The following is a 21,504-nucleotide window of genomic DNA, read 5'->3' as shown; positions in this document are numbered from 1 at the left end:
CCCAGATTTATAACATGAATATAGGATCCACAGGAGACTTAACCAAAGCAGGAAAGGTTTGAGTCGCAGTGAATCTTCTGTGCAGGATTTCAATATTCCCCCCAAATGCCTGTTCCAAAGCTTCTGATTAAATACTGAGGCCCCGTTCTTTCATGATTTCTCTTTTAAAACTCCACTTAACCAAACTGTTCTTGAACCAATAGATCAAAATTCTCCTAAAAGCCATTGTATGACCTCATTCACTCTGAGAAGCGTCTCTGAGCATCTTGTTCTTTCTCTGGCTGCAGATCAGCCAAGCACAGGAGCAGCATGAATCATACTCTGCTGGTATTTTAATCCAATGGCTGCAGGATGGCACATGGCCAAGCCCTTCTCTGTCCAAGCAAAATTTAAATCCCTTGAATCAGACTCAGTGTCACCTTTGTCCAGAAACCTCAAAGGCCCCAGTCCACATCTGCCTGCTAGAAATTATAAAGGCACATACGAGGGCATAGGAAGAATAAACTTTGTTTAAATAACATCCAGGGTGGTTGTGAAATAAATTCAGTAAAATCAAGACATTCCCTGTCAAGCAGGACTCTGTCCTCAAGTCACCTTCTGGGCAAGATGTGGGCAGACAAACAAAAGGTGGAGTTCTTACTGTTCCATTATAAACTCAGGATTTCGATATTCAATGGCTACTTGTGCTGAAAAAATAATGTGACTTTCCAATGTTTTGTAGCCTGTGAGTGGCTCATGCAGGCTTTCAGAAACTGGAAGAACATGGGTCTATTTTCCAGTACAGCCACATATACACTCCACTGCCTTGGATAATTGCTCTGGAAACCCTCCTGCTCATTCCACATCTGCAATGTGGGACTTATGCAGGTTTAAATCCTAGGGTAATTTTGAGGATCAAAGAACAGGCTGTGGGGATGAATGGGAGACCCCACATAACTGGAAGCCTTGTAAAACTAAGGTATGCCCAGGAGCCATGGGGCTGTACTTTGGGCCTGAGAGATATTAGTTTGCAGTGTGTGGCCAGATTGGCTTCTGGGGGAATTTAGCAGAAAACCTACTCTGCATTTAGCATGCATGTTCTGGTGCCAATGAACTCATAGATAAAGAAAGGGGCAAGGAAAATGATTAGGCCATGGTACACACCCATACCACATGTCCTTAGCAAGATTAACTTCTTTACATTGATTCCTTATTAATAAATGGAAAGACTATGACCCACCTCATGAAATTTTCAGGAGGACTGAGAGATATGGGTGGACAAACCATCGAGCCCCGTGTCTGGCACAGAGTAAGCTCTGTAAATTTTATCTGTGTTTTAGAAGACAATTTATTTTTTTTCCTCCACAGACAGTAACATCCTGATATCTTCTCTTTCTGCTTTTAGAAGAGTGGACTCTCCCTGACCATTCCTAACCCAGCTGTAACTGGAGCCACAGAGGTTTCTGAAAAAGAGTGACTGCAAGATAAACCTAGGAAAGGAAGACAAGGAGGGGAGGCCATGGCTAGAAGGCTCAGGAAAGGCAGTATTCTAATCACTCCCAATGGCAGGCATATAAAGGGCCATGAGAGATCACAATGATGGAGTGCAGGCTCGGGCAAGGCCAGAAGGACCAGGACCAAGAAGACAGGACTTGTTGTTATATATCCTTTGCCCACTCTGCTCAGTGCTTTACCCTGGGCCAAGGAGGGCAGCATGAACAAGTCATTGCAGTCTTTTCCACTGAGTGAGCACTGTAAGGGTCACTGCCTTTGAATGACACTTGGCACAACCCATGTGCTATCTCTAGAGGAGATAGGTTCCAGAAGGGAAGACTATGGACTTTCTAGGAGTGGAAGCTAAAAAAGAGAAAGAGAAGGAATGGAGTGAGAAATATCAAGATGAAAAGACCAGATATTCACAATTCCCTGTTCAGAAAAGAAACCTGGCCTCTGACCTGAGCACACAGGATAGAATGGAGTAATATCAGGTGAAGAGCAGGCAGATTTAGGCCAGTCTCTGAAGAATCATGTTAACTGTGTTAGGCAATTGTCCATTCCTGTGACAAAATACCTGAGATAATCAACTTACAAAGAAGAAAGGTTTAGTTTAGCATAGAGTTTTGGAGGTTTTAGTCTGCTGTTGGTTGGACCTCTTGCTTTTAGCCCCCTAGCAGGGGGCAGCACATCATGGCAGGAATATGCAAGAAAAGATCCTTAACCAGATCCCTGGTTAATCACAAGGGAGAAAGACAGCAGGGCCCCACAGTCTTCTTTGGGGCATGCCCCATTTACCTAAAGCCTCTCAGCAGGCCCCGACTTTCAAAGGCTCTACCCCCCTCCCCTCCCATATCCCCCTACACTAAAATGAAGCTGTCAACACATGGGCCTTGGAGATACACTCAAGATCCAAACACAGCAATTAAAAATATTTCTTGAACCCTTCTCCTGTGTCAGGCACACTGTGGCCGCATTCATGACCTTTCTCATTTAATCCTTACAATACTATTGTAATGTTAGCCACAGCACAACCCCAGCCTGTGAACAGGAGAATGAGCCAAAGGTAGCAATGTTCCTCAGTCATGCAGGTAAGGCATGTAGGATGGACAAGCCCAGCACTACCCACACAGAGCCTTCTGAAAACATTAAAGACACAATTAATAAATAAGCACCCCCTGAATTAAAAATGCAATGGACTTTGCATTGAAACCGAGGGCTTAATAGTCACTTTTTTTCAAACACAGTGTTTAATGGCCATCAAAATTGAGGAGGAGTGGAACCACTTCTTTTGGCCTCCTAGCAGGGGGCAGTACATGAAACAAGCACCAGGATCTCTAGGACATCCTAGTCTGAAATAGAAAGTGAACCCCCTGCTTGTTTCCATCAGAGAACCGATTGCAGGTGCCACAATGAACACTTATTCATTTGATGACAACATTTGCTTTCCTGGTGCCAGCTGCTGGTTGACATGTGGTGAGAACAACAGTCAATGCCTTTGTTTATGTGAGTTTGTGCACGTGCATGCAGGGAGGTGGGCGTGTGTGCATGCAGGAAAGCATGCATGCATGCGTGTAAACCTTTTGGTGGCTTTACCAAACACAGCTAGAAACTGCACCAAACGACCATCTCCCAGGAAGCAGCTGAGCAAGGGTTTAGAAAGGTCTGGTCGTTGTGTCACATTCCTTTGATTCATTCCTTTCTTTTTGCTTATGAGTGTAAGTCTAATGAACCAACTAGTACAGCTCCAGAGAGCAGCTGATGTATTCTTAAAAAAAATCAGAAAATTTGTAATCAGATGTGATTTCTTAATAGATGGAGGTGTCAGATATCCAAAAGAAACACTGTGTGGGGTATTCATACCCCTGCCCCTGTTAAATGAGATTATTTACTGATAGATGGCAGTTTTCAAAAGCAACCCATTCCCATGCAAAGGCACAGACATTCATGTAAATGTTTGTTTATTATATTATGTGTGTCTTTTGAGATTTTTTTTTTTGCTTTGAGTTTCTTATCAACATCAACTGTAGAAAAAGTCACTTGTAGAAAAAGGAGGTAGGACCTAATTTATCTCTGATGATACACAGATGAGAGAATCCTTTCTGTTTAGAATTCAATGAAACTTCTGTATCAGTTTTCTCTGAGTCCAGAAAGGGCTCCTGGGATAGGAGTGCGAGGAAAACAGTATTTTTTTCCCTTAGCCCCTTTTTCTAAATACTTTGACTTTTAGAAATAACACTGGATAGCCAATGGAAACACTTCTGCCACAGTCTGGCTGGGCACAAAATCACGAGCCACTCAAGCAGGAACAAACTTTATTTTTGAAACTGCCACCAATGCCCTGTATGCTCCCGGGAAGATTGCCGACCGACCCACACAGCATTCTCCCGAATCCCAATAGGAAGTCCCTCCTCCGGAATTCCCTCCTACCACATTTCCCCAACCAATGGGAACTCTACAGGAGTCCTGTAGCAGGCCAAGGTGGAGAGCAGGAGTCCGATCTCCATATGAATGCAGATCTTAACATAATTGTATCATCTCAATGGCTTGCTGGCATCACCTTTCAACCAAAAATGCCATGCATCATATTACTTGGCTGTTGCTCTTAGCACCTCCTCCCTTCTGTTTAATTAAGCAACAAGCAATGTGGCTAGGGACTGTGCCTGTTAGGTTTGTCCAATTCAACATGTGGTTCTTACCCATCATCAGATGAACTGACCTCTAGGTGTCAGCCTTCTGTCTTAGGTTGATACCACTGCAATTGGATCATACCCGCCACTGATTACCAGTCCAGCATATAGCCATACTTGTGGATAGGCCTATGCACAAGTGTGGGGGGGTGAGGTTCTTTGCCTCACCTCTGTTGGCCCCCAAATTTGGTCTTGGTGCTGGTGGGGGGGTGAGGTTCTTTGCCTCACCTCGGTTTGCCCCCAAAATTAGACCATCACTAGTAGAAGGGAGGAGGATACAGAAATGCCACGACACCAAGCCAATCAATGGCTCCTTAGGAAAAATTGCATCACTGATGACACATCAGCAAAGATATGCCAGCACTACCATAATTTGCTGAATCAACAGATAGATCACAATGCATAGAAGTGATACATAGTCCAGGCAATTTCTGCAAGCAGTTCAAAGTGTAGGAATCTATCAATATGTACATTTCCTCCCAAAACAAATCAACTCCTTGAATGAGCATTACTTGTTGAGTTATTATTCATTGATGCATCAGTTTATACAGTTTGTTGTGATAACTATCGAAGAAACTGTAGTTTGGTTTCATCTTTGTCTTCACTGGCACTGGGATGAAGATAGGAATTCTGACAATGATGCTAAAAAAAATTATGTAACATTCTAACTGGTACTAAGGAAACAATTTTTTAAACAATTTACATTATCCTGAACAGAATTATTAAATATAATGAAAAGGAAAGGTGAAAGTAAACAAACAGACCTGTTAAACTTTTATTTGTACACATATTAAAACAATCCTCAATAGCTGTTTACCCAATTTAAATTAAACCATTAAAATCACGAGAATAATAAAAAAAAATTTGGATCCATTTATTCATGAGTGCTCCTTATATATGATATATGGACATACGGACATACAGACATACAACACAAAACAGAAGTGAGCACACGTAACATACAACAAATAAGACAATAGTAAAGGCCTTGTAGCTTTACACAGGTGGATTTTTCATTGTAATGTTTAAAAACTCCACAGTCAAAAAATAAAACTGATCAGAAAAACATTAATCTGGGTTTGTATGAACTCAAAAAATAAAATAGAACTTTATGATGTGGAAAAATGCAATAATAAAATAGATATTGAAAAAAGCATCCTGATTAATCACTGTCACAGATGTAAGAATAGCCAAGCTGGAGCTCTGGATATCAGCTGTAATGGATTTGAGTCAAATCATCTTTTTTTGGTCTGTAGAAATTGCTTTGTTTAGTCTCTCTGGAATACAAATAAGCTGCTGTTCTCCCTGTGGAAACACACAAACAGAACCCCGACTCCAGACAATCACTGGGTCAGGACCTTTCCATTGTCCAGTTAGAATATCCTTTCAAAGTACCTTAGGCCTATGTACATTTTTTGGATACATATGCCTTTCCGCAGCACTAAGTCCTGATGAATCCAAATTTTAAAAGTTTAGAGTAAAAAGGGTTATTTTAAGTTTATCTTTGGGGGATATATATACTCCTTTCCAATTTCCTCTTTCTGTTTTAATAAGTACATCTTAATAGTTTGATGCGCTCTTTCAACTATGCCTTGTCACTGAGGATTGTATGGGATTCCTGTTAAGTAAAACATTAACTGATTTTTCTTCAGGGGTGATGTTCCAAAATATCCTATATGCATCCTTTGGAAATTTAAAGATCCTTTTAAATTCAAGTCTTCCAAAAGCATTTTGCCTTAGTTTTTAGAATTACTTTAGTCCTTTTAATTTTTTGATGTAGTTTAACGTTTTCTAAATTTGCTCTTGTCTGTAAATTTTAACACCCTCATCTGAGACTTCTAATTTCTGCACCAACAGAAATTAAAGTTGATGGGCTTTTTGAAAAAAATACTAAAAATCTCCTTGTTCTTCCATTTTATCTAATATTTTACTTTAAACTTCTCTCTTCTACATTTTTCTATCTTGAATGTCTGTATCTAATAGTTGCCTTAGCTTTTTGTATTTTTTATCTGAAATACTTTATGTGAATTTTTTAACCATTTTTATCTTGTTTCTATCTTCTAGTTTTCTTCTAAGGTTTGTATATTTACCCTTAGTTGCTTTTTTTTCCTCCTAGTTTTTTTTCTTCCTATTTTGTGGGTTTAAAATTCTTGTCTTCCTACATCTTTTTTTATCTTCCTAAATCTTCTCTTTTTTTAACCTTCCTGTACTTGTGTCTTCAAAGTTTTTCACTTCAAATTTCTAATATTCTTTCTCCAAATTGCTTTTATCCTATTATCTTCCCATTTTCATGTTTTTTTAAGTAATGTTTTTAAGATTAACAAGGCTTTGAATGATGCAATCTTCTCTCTGTCATAAAGGCATCTTAACTACCTTCAATTTAACCTTTTAAAGCCTTTTGCAACTTACTTAGACATTTTACAACTTTTTACTTTACCACACAAAATTATTTCATCTAGAAATATTTCTTTTTCCTTTATGCTTTTATATTAAAATATATTTCCACATCTTGAATCTTTTTATATCTCTTTTCTAGCTGTTAACCCTTTTTTAAAAAATTCACATTTTGAAATGACCCTTATAAAATTTTTGGATTTAGACAAATTACTCCACTTTAATAAGATGAAATATTTTTATGTTTTTTATGTTACTATAATACTATAATTGAAATCCAACTGAAACTTCTTATACTCTTTGTATATAAATTACACCTGATAGAATCTTAACTCTTAGTAACCTTGTTTCAGCAAAGACACAGACACAAAGCAATATTAAATTTTTTTTCCATTTACCAATTTATGAAAGCACACATAATGTTTAAATATATTACCTTATGGAACGTAATAAGTAAAGAATACTTGATTTCATATATAGTGGTTAATGTTTCAACACTTTAAATTCGTAAATTAATCAGATGTCTGTAAAAACCAAGATCTTAGACAAACGTAGTATACAGAACTAGCCATCTCTTTCTTGTTGAAGAAAAATCCTTCTACAGCATACCATGATGGTCCCATTGATATACTTAATAACTCATCTTTAAAAAGCCATGGTCTACATTTTTGTATTATATCAACATATGTCCTAACTGTTCTTCATCTTACTGGGGTGCCTCCTTCCTCTAACAATTTCTCTTTTTTGGGGGTGAACAACTTCAAACCTTGAGTCAACCATTTTCCCCAGTTTGCCTGAGAAAGTTCTAGGAAGAGGCAACTTGAAATAAAAACAAAATAAATCAAAACAAGAACACATTGTTTTTTGAAATGGTCACCCATTCTCTCGCCTTTCCTCAGGGGCGAGCAATTTCACTTACCTCCAAGCTTCAGACGCTCCCCGCATGGGCCGCCAAATGCCGCAGTCTGTCTGGGCACAAGATAACCGAGCCACCACCAAAACTTGTGGATTCCAACAGCAACTCTTTATTCCCGAACTCTCACAGGCACGCTACACGCACGTTCTGGGGAAAGTACATTGCCTCTACCCAGTTCCGCCCACCAATTCTCTCAGAACTCCCTGAAAACTCCATGGGAACTCAAGGAGCAGGCGCCTAAGGCAGCAGGATACGCCCTATTCCCAGCCGGATCCACCCTAAACCTGGAACCGCCCTATTCCCAGCAGGACCCACCCTAAACCCAGATCCGCCCTAATCCCCGAGCAAAGTCACCTTTCAAATCAAAACTCTCAAACATTCATGCATTGTCACTGCAAATGACCTGGGTCCAAGGCAAGCCCATTTCCACAATGGAGAGTCCTCCCTCTAAGCAACATTAGGTAGGCTGACAAGGAAATTGCCTCATTCCTACTTGGCTATGGCTCTCAGCAATTTGCATCACATTGAACTACAAGAGAAAGAGAACCTGGAATTCAGAAAAAAAAAAGATTCAAACTTTTATACTTGGGATTGTGGATGACATGGATGCCTAAAGTGAAAAAGTTATTATAAGTTTTGAAAGAAAATTTATGTGAGTGGCAGATGTTGGTTAACCAATTAGTATCTGCTCAGTTTCTTCCCAGCACTTTGTCAGCTGTGCACTACAGAAAATACAGGTATTCATAGCCTCCATTATTTATCTATGCCCTCTAAAGTTATTTCCATAATAAATAGTAAAGATAAGAAAATATGGGTATCTGGATACTAAATGGAAATTCAGCAGCCCACAGAAAATGATGACAAGATAGAACTGTATAAAATTTATTCAAAGACCATCAATGTATTATTAACTCCTGACACAGGGATGTCAGTCTGGGAAAATATTATTTTCTCTCCATTTTGAAGAGAGTGCACTGAGAATACATTTCAGGGGCAACACAAATACTTTTTTTTCTTCCATGTTAATAAACTCTTCAGAAACAGAGCTCTCAAGACAGATTTCTTAGAAGGGCAAATGCCTGGAGATTACAAAATGAAACAAACAAACAAACAACAACAACAACAACAAAAACACATCAGTGGCCCTGAGTGACTCAGTAAGGAAGTAAATCTAAAAGGTTATTAAAAAACTGAAAAGCAAAAAAGTAACTATTTCTAAAATTAATGTGCTAATTAGTTGCTATCTACACAACATATCAATAAGTAAACACCAAATCTAGGATTGGCCAAATTTTACTCCATATGATTTTATATTAAACACCAAAATCCAGATAATAGAATTTATGATTCACTGCAAAAATTTTTGCAGAATAAAAATTTTTTAAGAAGTGAATAATTAGTAAATATGTCATTTAACAATTTAATTATCATATTATTTTAAGGAAATTTACTCATTTTCCTGCAGCCATAGTGTAGAGATATTTCTTATTTATGTTTCCTGTAGAAATTATCAATGATAAACTCTAGAATCCACTTTAAATAACCTGCACTTACAGTCACACAAGAAACCTATAATAAATGATGACGAAAGAATAAAGGCAATTTTAAAAACCTTTTTCATTTTTTTTGAAATTGAAATTTAGCTGCAATTTAGATTTATTTTCTCATCTTTTAAGCCAAAAAGATATATATGCCAGAAGTTGTGTTATGCTCGAATTTGGGACCCCAAAAGACCACCAGAGACCAAGATCAATGTAAACAACAAAGAGGTGTTTATTGCGAGCTAGCTTGGTCCTCCACGCGCACACAAAGAAACTGGTGACTCTGAGAGGCCCCGAGCCCAGGATTTGCAGCAGTTTTATACATTCTTTGGAGAAAGCAGGGACCCTCACATACATCATAGCATCTCTTAGTAAATCATCACACACTGTGTGCGGGAAAATCAAATAACAACTCTAAAACATGATTAGCACATTCACTGGTGGGAACAAGTTGGGTAGTGGTGATTGGTCCATACAAAAGGGCTATTCATTTGAACTGATTGGTTTAAGCCAAGAGGGGTGTTTGTGCTGAACTACATGGTTTCTCAACACGTTATCAACCACCATAAACTAATGGGAGTGTCATCTGGCATCCCAGGTATTTCCCTGTCTCATGCTGATTGGTGGCTGCTAGGGGGTTGCTATGGGTCCCCACCTAGCCTGACTGAGTCAGGGACACCTGGTGCAGCAGATCTCTCCTGTTATTTTTAGATAAACCACTTAGCAGGGTGGAAATGTACCTAGGTGTGCTCTGTGGGTCTTTTCAAGGAAAAAGGTAATGTCCCTTCCTTGGACAGGCTTTGCTCTGAGATAGAGACTGGTTTTTTACCCCACCTGTTGGCCAGTGAAACTGAGGACATAGTGACCCAGTGGAGAACTTAAACCTGCAGACTCCAGAGACTTCCCAGAGTACCAATCTGCTAGCTCCTATTTTCACCACAGCCAGTCTTGTGGTTTCAATAGTCTTTCTCCCACAGCGTCCCTTGATAGGCCAATGTACACTCACCATTTCAAGGTTCTCAGGAGTTGGGCCTGCTTGGGATCCTCAGCTCCTGCACAGAACAACCTATGACTCTGAACTGTGAGACTAAATTCCAGCCAAATTTCAATAAAATGTAGGACTCAGGAGATAAGAAGTAAGAGTGAAAGCCCACCCTCCTCCTCCTCCCTGATGACAAAGATAATTGGACAGTTCCTACAAAATGCTCTTGATTAGAAAGGGCTTCAGATCATCCACACTGAATCTTAGACCAGTGAGACTTTTTTTTGAGTGACAGGGAATATTATCCAATCCAGGCATGAATAAGGGCTAGAATCTCAGGTCATTGAGTGCTGCATTTTTTTTTAATCTTGGAAATGTACCCCAGAGATGGCTATCCACTATGGTCTTTTCATTTTCATCCACATGGCCTCTTCTCTTTATAAGCCTAATATGAGCTTCTTCTTCTTAAGATAATGAGGTTTACAAGGATAAGAACTGGAAGAATTCAAGACACTTTAGGTCTAAGCAGAATACCAATAATTTTCCATATTTTCTCTCTTCTACTGGCTGTAATATAATTGCCATTATTTTATTCTCATTTTGTCAAAGAGATATTGCCTCTTGATAAGGACAGCTATAAAAGAGAATTGCCAATTTTCTGGGAAACAGGGAAGAATATGGAACCAGAGATATTTTGCATTTATACTTTTTTTTCCTTTCTTTTAGAGAATATTTGTATGTCTATTCAAAATTAATAAAAAGTTATAATACTACAGGTAATAAGAAGCTAATCAGGTTTTGAACTCAGAATCACAACTTTCTGTCACAAAACCTCAAAGATTTTCCTAGGCAACAATAATCACGCAAAATTTCTAGGGCTCTTGATATAGTTCAATTGATCGAGTGCTTGCCTGAAATGCAAAAGACCCTGGGATAAATTCCAGGCACCAAAAAAAAAAAAATCATAAACCTTTTCTACAATTCTAGGAACTGAAGAAATACATCTCTGCTATAGAAGCACTTTTTAAGCTTTATATCCTTTATTACTTTTTACTATTCAAATACTTTCAAGAACACTCAAGTTTTGGTTTGTTTATTTCTTTTTGATAGGGTATAATTTGAATAAATCATTTTTGGACTATGTTTTGAAAATAAAGCTAAATGATTTATTTTTATATCTCACCATGAGATAATAGTAAAAATATGCATAACACACAGTACATCTTCAACTTAGTTTATTCTCTTTTTTTGGTGTTCATCGTCTACTTATGATTTTGAACCTAGGCTAAACATAGACATTCTTTTAATAAAATAGTTTCTTGATATGAAACAAGAGAACAAGATTGATCTACTGACAAGATATTTCCTCAACCAGCAGCTTGACTAAACACCTGAAAATTTAAGAAAATAATTCTTTTATTTTTTTCAACATGGCAAATCTGTTCTCCCTAAAACCCTATATGAAAGGCTTAAGTGGACAAATCCACATAGCACACAAGGAAACCACATGAGCTAATGCATATTCAAATTTGAACCAGTGATTCCCAGTTCTGACTTAAGTGTACAGTGACCTGAAGTGCTCTTTAATTAAAAAAAAAGTTGCATTAAAACAATGTAATCCATATCCCTGGAATTCATATCCCTGGAGAGAAATCCAGGCATCAGTGTTTTTAAAATATTGGAAATTAAAACTAAACACCACTACTTTAAATTAAGATCTTTTGTTGAATGAGTCACAAAGACACATAAGATATGTGCGCATGACATTGGCCACCCAATTTGTCAGGTTTGTTTGTTTGTTTTGTTTTGTTTTTAGCTATGAATAATACTTGTGATAATCAACTAACAAGTAGAAAAATCTGTATTTTGAATCAAAGTTCTGGAGATTCTTGTTGATGAGAGCTTGGTATTACAGCTTTATGTTTGAGGTGAGTGAGCACCTTATGTCAGAAGCACATGTCATTAAGAAGCACCAGGTATAAACAAATCACTTATTTTTACTGGTTTCTATGAAAATTATAATTTTCACCTTATCATTTTAATTTAATTAAAGTCAAATTTGTATGTGTTTAATAAATACAAAATTAAACATTACCACAAACTGTTTATTTTCTTTTGCCATTTGTGCAACTACTATGTTTATGTATATATATTACATCTCAAAATACACTGTATAATTTTCATACAAAATAATCATATTATTATAAAAAAAAGAGTAACAAGTATCAAAAAATGCCTGGGGATAAAACTCAGTGAAATGGCACCCTTTCTTTCAATCTCAATTTTAAAAAAGTTGTTATTTCTTCTCAATAAGTATAACAAAATATCTTAAAAATTCATAAACTGAGCAACATTAAAATGAAAATTTTATTCACAAATAATACCATTATAAGATACAAAGAGAAGAGACAGTGGAAGAACAAGAACTTACATATAACTAAGCATTTTTAATAAAAAAGAAAATGAAAGATACACCAAGAGAAAAGCAGAAAAGAGACTTAAATAACTATTTTATATAATATAAATGTTCAAAAATTTAAAAAAATAAGAAATTAGAGAAATAGAAAATAACATCAGATACAAAAATTACATAGTATTGATGAGAACATGAAACAAATTCTCATGAACTAAAGATGGAGATGTAAATAACTGTTATTCATTTATGCAAACTGTTTACCTTTTTAATATATGTGATGCTCCTCAATAAGTATCATAGTGAGCTCTGTTAGTATGCAGTTACGTGATAGCATAAGGCTACTGCTATATTGTTACATATTTGAATAAAGAGAAAGTATATTAAAGAAGAAAGAAATACTGAAGTCTGAGAAAAATTGGATTTTAGAGACCAGAAACATTTTATTTTATTACATCCTATCTAAATAACCCAACAAAATATCACAGAACTATTATATAATATTGATATCTGTTTAACACATCATATGTATAGAGGCTTTCAAGGAAATTATGTAAAACTTACTACAAAATAAAAATTTTCAGAAACACATAAAATACTTAATTAGAAATAACATGTGTGTAAATAAACCTCCTATTTGCAAAACCAAACACTTTTCCTAACTTTAAAGTATAATTTTTCTAGCTTCACTTAGCATTATCTGCTCTAATGCCATCCATTTCCCTGCAAATTCCATGATTTTGTCATTTTTTAGTGCTGCGTAATACTCCATTGTGTAAAAATGCCACATTTTTTTTTTTTTATCCATTCATCTATTGAAGGGCATCTGGGTTGGTTCCACAGTCTAGCTATTGTGAATTGTGCTCTATGAACATTGATGTGACAGTATCCCTGTAGTACGCTCTTTTAAGGTCTTCAGGGAATAGTCTGAGAAAAGAAATAGCTGGGTCAAATGGTGATTCCATTCCCATCTTTCCCAGGAATCTCCATACAGCTTTCCAAATTGGCCGCACCAATTTGCAGTCCCACTAGCAATGTAGAAGAGTACCCCTTTCCCCACATCCTTTCCAGCACTTGTTGTTGTTTGACTTCATAATGGCTGCCAATATTACTGGAGTGAGATGGTATCTTAGGGTGGTTTGGATTTGCATTTCTCTGACTGCTAGAGATGGTGAGCATTTTTACATGTACTTGTTGATTGATTGTATGTCCTCCTCTGAGAAGTGTCTGTTCAGGTCCTTGGACCATTTGTTGATTGGGTTATTTGTTATCTTATTGTTTAATTTTTTGAGTTCTTTGTATACTCTGGATATTAGGGCTCTATCTGAAGTGTGAGGAGTAAAAATTTGTTCCCATGATGTAGGCTCCCTATTAATCTCTCTAATTGTTTCTCTTGCTGAGAAAAAACTTTTTAGTTTGAGTAAGTCCCATTTGTTGATTCTTGTTATTAATTCTTGTTATTAACTCTAGCCAATCCCGAAAAAAAAATAAAAAATGCCAAATGTCTTCTTTGATATAATGAGAGCAACTAAGAACAGATCAGGGAGGAAGAGCATGAGGAAAAGATTAACATTAAACAGAGACATGAGGTGGGAGGGAAAGGGAGTGAAAAGAGAAATTGCATGGAAATGGAAGGAGACCCTCATTGTTATACAAAATTACATATAAGAGGTTGTGAGGGAAATTGGAAAAAAAACAAGAAGAAAAATGAATTACAGTAGATGGGGTAGAGAGAGAACATGGGAGGGGAGGGGAGGGGGGATAGTAGAGGATAGTAAAGGCAGCAGAATACAACAGTTACTAATATGGCATTATGTAAAAATGTGGATGTTTAACAGACTTGATTCTGCAATCTGTATTTGGGGTAAAAATGGGAGTTCATAATCCACTTGAATCTAATGTATGAAATATGATATGTCAAGAGCTTTATAATGTTTTGAAGAACCAATTAAAAAAATCCCCCCCAAATTATAAAGTATAATTTTTTTCATAAAATTTCAGCATGATGTTGTTTTAATAAAAGAGACAAAACCATTTTTTAAATTTTAATGGGAAGTAAATATGTAAAATACTTCCACACCTTTAATTTAGAAGAACAAATACTATAGTGATTGTTATGTGACATGTAATATATGTGAATTAGAAACTATATTGCAATAATACAGACCGAAGAATTATAATGTGAACTAATCTGAATCCATATTTGTGTCCACTTTTAGTATTGTTAAGAGCAACAGAGAGGTCTACCCAAATTCAACCATGTGAAAAATAACATTAGACATGAAGGCATAAAATTGATCAATCTAAAGTTAGAATTTTGGACCGGTGGCACAATTCAGTGGTAAAGAATGTGTGCATAATGTGCAGGGTACTGGGTTACAACCTTAGCAACACACACACAAAAAAGGCAGATGTTAAGGGGGAATGATGTTAAAAATAAAGCAGAATGTTAAAATTATGGATCATTCTTCAACCTATATACAAATTTAATAAAAAGCTACTCATGTTGTAAGTTTTCCTTTTTAACGTCACAAATGAATACATAGATTAAGATACATTAGACAATTTAGAAAATATCTACCTTCAGTCAGCAGAAAAGCTGCAGTACACTAAGCATTAGCTATTTCTTGAGCAAAGTACCCCATTTGGGACCAAATCCCCAATTGCCAGAATTACCCTCAGTAAAGAGAATTGTGGAAGAAGTAACACACATGTATCTAGGGAACAAAAAATATGGTGATTTTCTAGGTATCATAAATGTATTTCCAACTTTTCCATGAGCTGGGATCAATGCAGAGAAATAGCCAAATATCAAAGGTGTCCATTTATTTCAAGACATTTATCAGCATATTTTATCAATTGCTTTTTCTGTCAGTATTGTATTGTGGGTGTAAATAGTGTAAAATACAGTAAATTGCCAATACCCTGAGTGAGATTTTTAACACTTCCAGAGACCTGCCCCAACACAGTTAACCACAGTAATAACTCCACAACTACCAATTGCTCCTAAGAAAAATGTTTGTGCACTGAGTTTTTAAACTTTAACAAATTTTGTTCAAGCTACTATTTTCTGAAGTTCCAAGCTTTAGATAAAAATGTGACTGATCATGTACAAATATTCACAACTTGCAAACAAATTAATTTACATGTATTTCTAGGACTACTATGGACTATAGTTTCCAACAGTAATTCAAAAAAGGAGTTAAAAAAACCCTTTTTATTTCCAAGAAATATTTTTTTTGTTTTAATTTTTAAATACATGACAGCAGAAAGCTTTGCAATTCTTATTATACATATAAAACAATTTTTCATACATCTGTTTGTATATAAAGTATGTTCACATCAATTCCTGTCTTCATACATGTACTTTAGGTAATAATGTCTATCACATTCCACCATCCTTGCTAATCTCTACAAAACACTCCTACACTGGCTACTTCACATAAACTTGCCTCAGGGATTTAATGCATTAATCAAATAGATTTTCTGCAGTCTATGCAGTGCTGTTTAAATGGCTATTATAAAAATCTAAAATTGTCATGTATGGTGCCATATTCCTGAAATTCTAGAAGCTATGAAAAATGATGCAGGAGGATTGTTAGTTCAAAGACAGCCTCATTAACATAACAAGGCTACAATCAACTTAGTGAGAGCCTGTCTCAATATATAACATAAAAAGGAATGTGGATGTATTTCAGTGGTATGCACCCCTGGGTTCAATACTCATCACCAAACAAAACAAAACCAAGCAAATATCTCATAATTAATGGGGATTCCAGGGTACACAAATATATGAAAATGTTGATGACAATATAAATTTAATAAATATATTTTTATATAAGTGTTAAGGTTCTTTAAAAGCCCCCAATAAAAATGCCACATAATCCACTAGTAAGAATTTGGGGTAGCAGTGCAAGGTTGTACATGTCTGTACTCCAAGTGGCTTAGGAGGATGAGAGTTTGAAAACTAGGGGATTATTCTAAGTTAAAGACCAGACTCAAGAACTTGGCAAGTTCCTAAAAAATTCCATAAAACCCTATCTCAAAAATAAATAAATAAATGTGTTGGAGACTGGGTATGTAGCATATAGGTAAAGTGCCCTTGGGTTAATCTCCAGTATCTAAATAAATAAAAAATATATAAATAATAATTCTTGGTAAAAAAAATGCCATACAATCAAGTAATGATAATTCTAGGTATATATGTAAAGGAATTGGAATTCTTTTGCTAAAGATATTGCCACACTTCTATTTTTACTGTATCTTTATTTCAGCATCTAATAAAAGGAAACAAATGAAGTGCCTTTTAGATAGAAAGCATATCAGAAAATGCTTTCCAGTTGCAAAGCATCCAATTAGTCCATTCCTTCAGAAGCTACACACTTAAAATTCAAACTGGTCTCTCAAAGGCAAGACTCAGTGGTTTTTTTCTAAATACTCCAAAAAAATTGGAATCTCTGGGAACCTTGTTTCAGATATTCTAAAACTCAGAACTAGGTCATATGGGAGGTCAGAATGAGAACACAACACACAGTAAATTCTTCAATGGAGGAACTTAACTCAGACACTGTCATAACTGAAAGCAATGTTGGAGATAAAAAATAGATTCTCTGTTTCACTGGTTTCTGGGTTATGGATTCAATCCAAACATATATTAGATAAAAGTTAAGGCTACTGGTTAAAATCTATGTAAAACAGGTATTAAAACAGGTACCAGGGGCTGATGTGTTGGTGCAGGGCTCTAATCCCAGTTGCTGAAGAGGCTGAGGAACAAGGATCAAAAGTTAAAAGCCAGCTTCAGCAAAATCAGGTGCTAAGAAGCTCAGTGAGACCCTGTCTCTAAGTAAAGTAAAAACAAAACAAAACAAAACAAACAAACAAACAAACAAAAAACCCTGTGAATGTGTCTTAGTAGTGGAGAGTTTCTGAGTTCAATCTCCAATATCCCCCATAAAAAATGTACCAGGGGGCTGGGGCTGAGGCTCAGTGGTAGCTCACTTTTCTGGCACATGTGAGGCACTGGGTTTGATTCTCAGCTCCACATATAAGTAAATAAAATATAGGTCTATCAACAACTAAAAATAAATATATTTTAAATAATGTGCCAAGTTATTGATATGGACCTTGATTTAATTTGCTTTCTAAAGCCCTTGAGATTGAAGTTGGCCAGGCATGGTGGTGCATGCTTGTAATACCAGCTGTTTATAAGACTGAGACAGAAGGATCATGAATTCAAAACCAGTCTCAGCAATGGTGAGGCACTTAGCAACTCTGTGAAACCCTGTCTCTAAGTAAAATACAAAATAGGGGTAGGGATGTGACTCAGTGGTAGAGTGCCCCTGACTTCAATCCCTGGTCTTTTCCCCCCAAAAAATGGGGCTGGATAAATAACTCAGCTTGTACAGTGCTTGCCTTCTAAGCATGATGGGGAAGAGAGAGAGAGAGATTTAACTTGCATGTAATTTAAATTCAAGTTAGTCCCACTTTTTTTTTACTGCCACACCAGAAGAAAAGAGTTTCCTGGAAAGTTTGGAATGTTTCTGTGAGTTATTTATTTACTTATTTATTATTTATTTTTATGTGGTGCTGGGCCACATAATCCAGGGCCTTGCACGTGCTAGGTGAGTGCTCTACCACTGAGCCACAACTTCAGCACCTTCTGTGGGTTATTTTAATAAAATGATCTGACAATAAATAAACAAATAAATAAATAAACCCTCAATTGAGAACCCATTACACTTTTAAAAAATCCTTAATTGGGACACAGAAACCTAAATTAGGAGAGATTCATTCTTTTTAATGTCACCTAAATTTATTCTGCTTTCTTCTCATGTGAAAATTTCAGAATGATAAATTAAAATATTATAAAAATGTCCTCCAGTTCTTAAAAAAAAAACATTATAAATGATGCATCCATTTGAAATAAAACATGGGAAAATAATGATTGATGTTGCTGAAACCGGAGTTTTGAGATGAACCAAAATTTCTCAGTTTGCCAATTTCATCTGGGTGCTTGTGTCATAAATTTTGAAGAAAAAAATCTATTTAAGCAATAAGAAATAGAACTCCCACTATGTGGTATGAGGAATGATACCAGAAAAAAAAAAACTATTTTTGATATACCATCTTAGAAATTTACTGATGGTTTTGGGCAAAACATGGAGCAAAATGCATTTAGAATAGGCTTTGGAAAAGACATTCTGAGTACCACATGGGTTCACTTTCATCCTTTCTACTACCCATTCTTTTTTATTCCATTCAATCAGGAATCACCCCTGGGACAAAGGACTTTGATGAAGGTGTTCACAAAACTGGGCTTCAAGGTCTTTTACATTTGAAATAGGCCTTAATGCTTCTCATTAATATATCTTCCAGTTAGCTTCCAGATGTGTTTGAGTGTGGCCCATTATCCTAGTTGCATGGTCATTAAACTATCTATTCTATTTTATACTTATTCTCTGTGAACAGAGAACCCTAGATTTGGATATGTGAACAGAAAGCTAGAAAATTAGGGGGTTTATTATGAGATATATGAAGAGCTAAGCTGAAGTTCTGGATTTCAGATTTTTGTTCTGGATTTTAGATACTGCTTCCCCTACATGTAAAAACTCAGGACTCATGAGGAACATGAGTTCAAAGCCAGCATCAGCAAATTAGTGAGACCCTAAGGAACTCAAAGGGTCCCTGTCTCTAAATAAAAATATAAAAAATGGGAGGGGATGTGAATCACTGGATGAATGCCTCTGGGTAGAATTTCTGGTACCAAAAAGAAAACAACACACACACACACACAAAAACAATTAATAATAATAATAATAATAATAATAATAATAATAATAATAATAATAATAAATTAAATAAGTATATAAATGTTTAAAAACCGTCATGAGTAACAAGCCCTAAATTCAACAGCCTCTATCATGCATGAATATAACAAATGGATTTGAGGTTCTCTCCTGATAATTATCTCAGTTTTTATACACAATCTGTGGACATGCTGGACTCACAGCACGTGGATGCTCACAAAGTGCTTCAGAAAGAAGCTGCAAACAACATACAATTATGGAACAAAATGCCCAGGTTTTCAAATGCTGACCTAAGCCTCACTAGACTAGTCAGCGGCAGGTGAAGGCTAAGCTGCCACAGAGAGACCCTCTGGCCACAGGATTCTGGAGAGGACCATGAGGAGTCCCTAGCCATGACTGCCAGTTTCCACAATTGCCACTCCTGTCAGCTTTAAACCACCTTCCTACCAGTCTCAAGATAGAAAGGCATACTTACCATTTCCTGGCTTTCAGGGTTCTCAGCGTTATCCCTGTGATTCGTTTTCAGCTTCTGCATAGCCCAGAAACCTGGGCTCCATATCCAAGACAGAAAGCCTACAAAAAGATTGAAAACAATGGCAAGCTCCAAACATAAAGGGAACAGAAGATTGTGGAATCCCATTACCCCATCTCCTGCCATGTGAGGATTGGACAGTTCTCACCTAAGAGACTGATTGGTCAAGGCTTCAGGCACTGCCTTCAACCTGAGCCAAGTGTGTACAGAATCAAAGTGTGAATCACAGACTGGTCCATTGTCATTTTAAAAGACTATAGATCAGGGTTGATAATATAGCTTAGTTCAGTAGAGTGCTTGTTTTGCTTATATAAGGCCATGGATTCAGTTGCCTGCAATACACACACACCCACACAAACACACACTCCCCCACCAAAATAATAATAATAATTATAATAATAATAATAATAATAATAATAATAATAAGTAAAGGACTTTAGGAACTAGGGTTATGGTTCAGTGGTAGAGTGCTTCCCTAGCATGGGTGAGGTACTAGGTTGAACACCCAGCATCACATTAAAAAACCAATCAACAAACAAACTACTAATGGTATTGTGTCCATCTACAACAAAAAATATTCAAGAAAAAAAAAAGACTGTGTATTGGACTTTTGCACCCTCACTACAAAACCCATAAACACCTTTTATATATAATATATATACATATACGTTTTCAGACAGTGTATAAAATTCTCCCATGATGGCTTTTCAAGTAACTTATATTACAGGTATGCTTTACAACTCTAAAATACTCCACACCTCTCTCCTCCTCCTCCTCCTCCTCCTCCTCCTCCTCCTCCTCCTCCTCCTCCTCCTCCTCCTTCTTTGAGGGCCTGTGAATTGCACTAAGTGCCTCTGGATGGGGTTATTTTAAGGCAAACTTTTCTTCCAATAATAGGACCGAGTCCAAAGTGAAGTGCATTGACACTTATAACTGTTTATAAGGTTAAAGCAATTTATGAATAAATATGTATATATTTTTATTTACGAAAATGATACCACAATTACTTTAATTTTTTTTTAACTTTTCTGTTCTTTATCTTATAAAAAAAAAACAGTTTGTGGTTTAAACTCATTAACAATTTTTTGAGGCAGCAGTGTCCCCATTTCCTTTCTCCCCAAAAAAGTGACTCACAGGTATAATTCAAGTTACTGAGACTCATTAAATTTTGGATCCTTTATTTTAACTAGTGAAGTCTATAGATTTTCTTTTTATTTTCACCTTTAAATGAAGCCCGCTTTATGTAGCTTTCTTGTTGTGTAATTGACCTCTAATATTCTGCATATTTTAACCCCAATTCTGATCACTTTGGACTATTGATGTCTTGATGGAGGGGATCTCAAAGTGGTCATGCACAAGGCAGGAAATAGATATAGTAAGTTGTAAGACTGGTGATTGCTGAGTATGTAGATTTTGCAATGCAAAATAAGTATTGGTGGTATATATGAGGGTAGGGAGAAAAAGAGCAATGAACAAAAAGAAAAACTTGAGTAGTAGAGTGGTTTTGATGCTTCAAGTCTCCAATGATAACATGAATGTAGAGGGGTAGTGTTCTGGGAAGCAGCAATAAAATTTGGGGGGAAAAAGTAATTTTTTGCACAGTTCCCAAGTGAGAGATCCAGGTGAATGAGTTCTGTGTTCAATTCTTTGCACCTAGGAGTGGAATTTATAGTTCATAGGGTATGTCTCAGTAAGTAATAAAACACCATTTCCATTATACTACTATACTTTATACATTTTCATGGCTACAAGCTGAC

This window comes from Callospermophilus lateralis, unplaced genomic scaffold (genome assembly GCF_048772815.1).
Source record: "Callospermophilus lateralis isolate mCalLat2 unplaced genomic scaffold, mCalLat2.hap1 Scaffold_289, whole genome shotgun sequence".
NCBI lineage: Eukaryota > Metazoa > Chordata > Mammalia > Rodentia > Sciuridae > Callospermophilus > Callospermophilus lateralis.
This window is presented reverse-complemented; position numbering follows the sequence as displayed.